At 44.3% G+C, this 6,074-nt stretch overlaps 1 long non-coding RNA gene across 1 annotated transcript in view; it reads left to right on the top strand.

Annotated features, from left to right (window-relative positions):
* The first annotated feature begins 584 nt into the window (after window positions 1-584).
* Window positions 585-6,074, top strand: part of LOC310774298 — a 19,260-nt gene continuing 13,770 nt past the window's right edge. The window contains exon 1 of the long non-coding RNA XR_014552591.1: window positions 585-700. This is a non-coding gene — a long non-coding RNA (uncharacterized lncRNA). The remainder of the gene's footprint in view (window positions 701-6,074) is intronic.

The following is a 6,074-nucleotide window of genomic DNA, read 5'->3' on the forward strand; positions in this document are numbered from 1 at the left end:
ACTTTTCACTTTTATACTTGATTACATTTCAGAACCTGTACTTTTTTTTCTTACTTTCACTTGAGTAAACAAATGGAATCAGTACTTCTAATTTGACCAGAGTCTTTCTTTACACAAGTAACTGTACTTCTACTTAAGTAAAGAATGTGTGTACTTTTCCCATCTCTGTTGATGAGTCTCTCAATTCACATTGAACTGGCAGTTAATTTGTCAGGCGAATAATTTATTCTTTCTATCATTTCTCATATCAACTAACGTTAAGAGGATGGACTAGCCGAAATTGTCAACAAACTCCCAAGTTAAAATTGGCATTCAGTAGGGGTTGAAAGCAAAAGTAGCAACCTAGCTAACGTGACTAGCTACATTGCTGCATTTGGAGTTGCTAACCTTAGGCTAACTAACTGTACAAAATATTTAATGTTAACTAGCAATTCGTTACACTACTCGTTACTGGATAGTAACGGCATTTAACACACTTCGCCTTCAGAAATACAAGTGTAGCTAACGTTACTGTCTCTTTAAGATCCCTCGGCTAGTCTGCTTCGTATTGATCAATCCACCATTTTCCAACACACAGCGGCGGCAGTGCTAACACAGCTCCAGCAGGCAGGGCAGGCAGCGAGAGAGAGACAGCCCTCTACCTGGAGAGGAAGCCAGGGACCCGGGGCAGTCATGGCAGCGAACATGTACCGGGTTGGAGGTAAGCGGGACAACATTTTGGGACCTGTCGGGATCCTTTAGGGAGGACTCACCATGGTTCGTCGCGGTTTTGTGTGTTACACAGCATGGTCTGTCGTTCCTTCCCCTCTTTTATTTCCCTAAAGCTAAAGAGCCTTGTGCTTCACAGAGGATGATGATGGTGACTGTGTGAAGAGGAGGATGGCGATGAAGAGTAGTGGTTTGCTTACAGAACACCTCCCGGGTTCTCTTGTTTCTTTTGTGTTGTTTGGTGTAACTTGCGGCTAAACCTAAACAACTACTTCAATGTGATGATGCATCTAATGCCGAAGTAACATACATTTGTGTTTATAATATGAACTTTTAACTTGAGATAACACATCGCGAACCGCTTCTAAAAGTTTGGCGTGCTAGGAAACTATTGCTTGAGCAGCTGCCCTCCAATATCGATAATAATAATTGATGATATTATTTGTTATTGACTGACCAGCAGCAAGCTCCTCAGACTCGCTGGGGAGCAGTAAAGTGCATGCCCAATTATTTTGCAGAGGAGCTGCAGGATCTGGAGTCTGGGAAAAGTTAGGCTATCCTCAGCTAGTTACCTGCAAGTGCAAGAAAGAGCCAAGATGGGAAGACAATATGTTCACTGCTGCCCTCCCCCCTCATTATGCTTTCTTTTTAGACAGGCAATTACAGTTAATTTCTAATTAAAGTTCCTGTTCTCCCCTCCCAATCATTTTCTGGTAATTGTCCTGAATCTCATCCCAGTAGGTTCAGCCTGTCATGAAATTGAGCAACAGTAGTAGGTAGTTAAAATCATAATGGTTAATTTCTGTGGACCTGCTCACCTGGATCAATTCTGATACTCTATATTGCACATTATTATATGTCCAATTTCAACGTGATAAACTGTCACCCTGAGCAGATCACACTTATGAAGGGAAGGTGTGCTATTGAGGGTGTATATTTGGTCCACCTTGTCATAGGAGGACAATTCCCTCATGCAATGTCAGCTGGGCAACAACTGCAGTCTGCTCTTCAATCATGCAGATATTTCCATGCACTTTGGACATGGTAACATTAGTCTGTTCTACCTGAAATTGTTGGGTAGACTAAGTGTGTGTGTGTGTGTGTGTGTGTGTGTATGAGAGAGAGAGAGAGAGGGAGATGGAAATATGTTGATTAAGCTACATTTTGAAGAGAAATATGGAATAAGTGATAAAAGTATATAGGCCTAGCGAGACAGGAATACTATGATTCTTCTTGGCTTACCACCCGCATGAAAATAGGTTAGAGTGAACGTCAGCCCTCTTACTTAGTCAAAAGTAAGTAGGCCTACCTGAGTAAAGCCGGAATTATGCTTCCCGCATCGGCGAGGACCGCGAGTGTCCGTGCGGAAAAGTGACGTCAAATCAGCTGACACGCCCCTCCGCAAGGCTCCTGTGCGGACGGTTTTCGCCTGGCCGTGCACACCCCGAATTTTGTAACTACACGGACGCGGCTGGGCGGATAAAAACACGATTTCAGATTTCGGACGGACAAGCCCGTCTTTTATTGTCACACGATTACAATCAACACATGCACGGAGGGCCACAACACACACATGCTGACGGTGGCCGGTGAAATTTGTCCTCTGCATTTAACCCATCCTGGCTTTTGTCCTTTCCTCTGGGGGGCAGGCCAGGAGCAGTGGTCGCTTTCTTGTACAGCGCCCGGGGACCGACTTCGGATGTTGTCGTCACTGGTCGGATGACGATGAAGATCTGATCTTCTGCATGTTTTTTTTAATGGGGGGGGGTTATATACGGAGGAACCCCCCTGGGGGAGCACGGGGAGAACATGCAAACTCCACACAGACAGAAAGGCCCTTACGACGAGATACCCCACCTGGGCAGTAGGCACTAGAGGAGTTTTCAAGACTCCCGCTCACTTCCGCGAGCAGAAACCACACAGAGTATAAAAGCTCCACACGTTTTCTCGTCAGGATTCCGTGTCTCTCATTTCCGTGCGGCCGGGCCAAACGTCAAGCATATTCCCAGCTTGAGAACAGGTTTAGGTACACAGTAGGGTAGGAAATGATCACGTCACTCGCCAAATGCTGGAAAATGTTGGTGTTTGTTTACCAGGGGGCGCCGCCCGGGTGGTGTAGCGGTCTATTCCCTCACCTACTGTACCAACAGGTTCGCGCCCCTGTTACCACCAGCTTGGTAGAACATCCCTACAGACACAAATGGCTGTGTCTGCGGGTGGGAAGCCGGACAAGGTATGTGTCTGTCCGACCGACCAGAGGAGGCGTTCAGCTGGGAGGGGAACTGGAGGGAATAACGCGTCCCTTCGCACGCAGGTCAGGTGAAAAGAAGCGGCTGGCAAATCCACATGTGACCGCTGCGCTGCTGGCACTAAGTCAAATTCCTCGTTTGTAATCTAATTACTATTCAAATGAATCTTGAATCTTGAATGTATCAGAGATGCATGTGAGAGACACCCTCCCCAGATCACCAGTGGTGGTGGAGCAACAACTGGGATAGGGGAAATGACAATGTACAAAGTACATTTGGGAGGAAAATGGGGGGGGGGGGGGGGGGGTGTTTACCTGCCACTTAGGCTACATAACCAGCTAATGCTTGGATGACTCGTTTGGTTCTAAAAAAATCTAATTGGCTTGTAAAATAGTGAAAGTGGCTGGTGAGTTTAGGGATTTACCTGCAGCTGGGACTTTTAGATTTAATTGTATGCCCTGCCAACATTTTAGCCACAGGGATAGGATCCATACTGTCACATTCTGCAAATTAAAATGAAATGAAATGAATTAAAATTAGTTTAACTCTTCAAATTAATACTATGAAGTTGCACTCTTTTGTGTAATACTACTACATTATGATAATGTACTAACAAGTTATTGATTGATTACCCTTGGATGGTTTAATTGAAAGAAACATCGCAAATAGGCCCAATTGAGTAATGACCTGAACAAAAATGAGACTAAAATGCACAATAAACATATCACCAACAAGTAAGCAAACTATTACAATATTATTACCAAGTCATAATGATTTAGACAGAAGAAGAAAAAGCACTGTTAGTCCCAAGATTGACTGAAGCTTGGCTAAGCTTCCACCAATCCAGCATTAGGGGTGTCCAAATGAATCGTATAATCGATGCATCGCGATGCGCACGTGTGAATCGAATCGAATCGTTGACAGATGAATCGTTGAATCGTTTATGTTTAAATTTCTGTTGACATTCAGATTTTAAAGCACTTTAAAGTTAAAAAGGGACTTGATATTTATCTGACTGCTTGTATTAATTGATGAAAAAGTAGCCATGTGCTGTAATAGTACAGAAAATTGAGGATTTGATACTTGGAGCTGCAATACTGTTGGAGCTGTATCGAGATGCATCGGGGAATCGAATAGAATCCAATCGTTGAGAGATGAATCATAATCGAATCGTGAGGCCAGTGAAGATTCACAGGCCTATCCAGCATGGCATCAAAACAATGCAGAGCCTCCTCCTAAAGATGGCCGACACTTTGCGAGACAATGCTGGATCATCTTGGAAAAGCAATGACTTCCCTTGTGAAAGGAGCGTGGACAAAAGCTGCCTCAGTGGCTTTTGATGTCTTTGTTTTACAATGCAGGCCACAAGCCACTCTTCCGCCGCTTGTGGCACTTGCTCTCTGTGCTTTCCTCAGACGCAGGACAGTGTTGGTGACTTAAGTATACGCCACAAGTCTGATCACCTTCCTGGTGGGAAGAGAAGAGAAACTAGCCCAATGTTTCACTCCACTGGATACAGTAGTTATTGTATTCAAAAGCTCAACCTTCAAACAACAGTTTTTTTAACCTGTTTAGAAGGGATAGGGATGGAGAGACTGCATGTGGATTGCTGAGGAGCTGGCTATAACAGAGCAGAAAATGAATCACCACGACTTGCTGCAGACTCATAGCTCCACAACGCAAAACATCTCTGTCTCAGGGTAACGGCGAGGACAGCCATATTGTTTCCTTTTGAGAGTGCATTTTAATGCATTAAATATAGTACTTGAATTTGAGTCTATTGCAGTGAAACACTTGCGTATGATTCAGAATCTGCTCAAATGAAAATTGTAGTGTTGACAAACTTACAAAGTGTGACAAACTGTTTTTGTCAAAAAAAGAAATGTTTGACTGGTGTTGTTTTGGCTGCCAGTTAGCTCTCTCAGGTCTGAGGGCTGTACTCACTGAGGGAAAAGGTGAGACTTGCTTGTTGTCATCCTGACAAGTTTAGGATGGTCAGTTGGACATATACATGACAGCTATCAGATTAGCTCACCAAAGTATCCCCATCATCACATTTCAATCAACAGTCTTGAATTCTTACTGCAAGCTTGCTGCCCTGTAGCTTCTGTGGCAGCAGAAAAATGATCTGGAATTCAAATTCAGTTCACTAGTCTCAGCTGCCTGAAGGCCCTAAAAGCGGCCGTTTGAGAGAGGAGTTTTGTGTTCAAACGATGCTGGTTCATTCATTGCTACAGCACATTTGAATAGGAACAAGCTGCAGTGGTTGCCGCAGCACAAGTGCAGGACAGATGCATGATGGGAGACTTCTTATGTTGCTACCACTGTTGTTTATTAGATCAAATTCCCTCCGTTTTCAAACGTCACTAAACAGAAAGGCTCTCACACTTTGGATTTCCAAATATGAACATGAGAAGAATATTCTAGATATTTCAGAGTCCATCGATGAATGTTCAACATCTATCTCCAGTCACAAGAGAGGTAGGGAATTCCAAGTGAAAGACATGCATCTATTGTCTGAGACTAGATGTTCTCCCTCTTAGTCAGCCAGGAATCACTGGAGGAACTGCTGGTGGTGGGCCTAGATAGTTGCCGTAGGGCTAAATCCAAACAGACGTGTGCCACTTTCTCTGGGTTGATCACACCTGTGAGAGTGAAAGTGAGCGATATGAAAGTGTGGAAAAGAGGTGTGGGTTTGATTCAGTAGGGGATCTAATTACCTGCCATGCCATTACCATAGTAACCTCACTCCATCATCCACACTTTGCCTATGACAGACAGCCATAATCTGTGCTCTTGCTCTCGATGACAGGAACACCTGTGTGTGTGTGTGTGTGTGTGTGTGTGTGTGTGTGTGTGTGTGTGTGTGTGTGTGTGTGTGTGTGTGTGTGATCACTCCATCCATTTCCTGCTTCTCCCTGGCTCCTTGCTTGTAGCCGGGCGCGTGTCATTACTCTCATAGGCCATCTGTGTACTCGCTGGGTAGGTCTTACTCCAGTAATGATGCTACCAGCGTGTCTTTATGCCTGTTACCATTACAGCGTTATTCATTTCTCAACCATTTTACAGTTTGTTGGCCTGTGCAGACTGTCTAAACTGTCAAAGTCAACATCGCTA

The sequence above is a fragment of the Poromitra crassiceps genome (genome assembly GCF_964638095.1).
Source record: "Poromitra crassiceps genome assembly, chromosome: 3".
Classification (NCBI taxonomy): Eukaryota; Metazoa; Chordata; class Actinopteri; order Beryciformes; family Melamphaidae; genus Poromitra; species Poromitra crassiceps.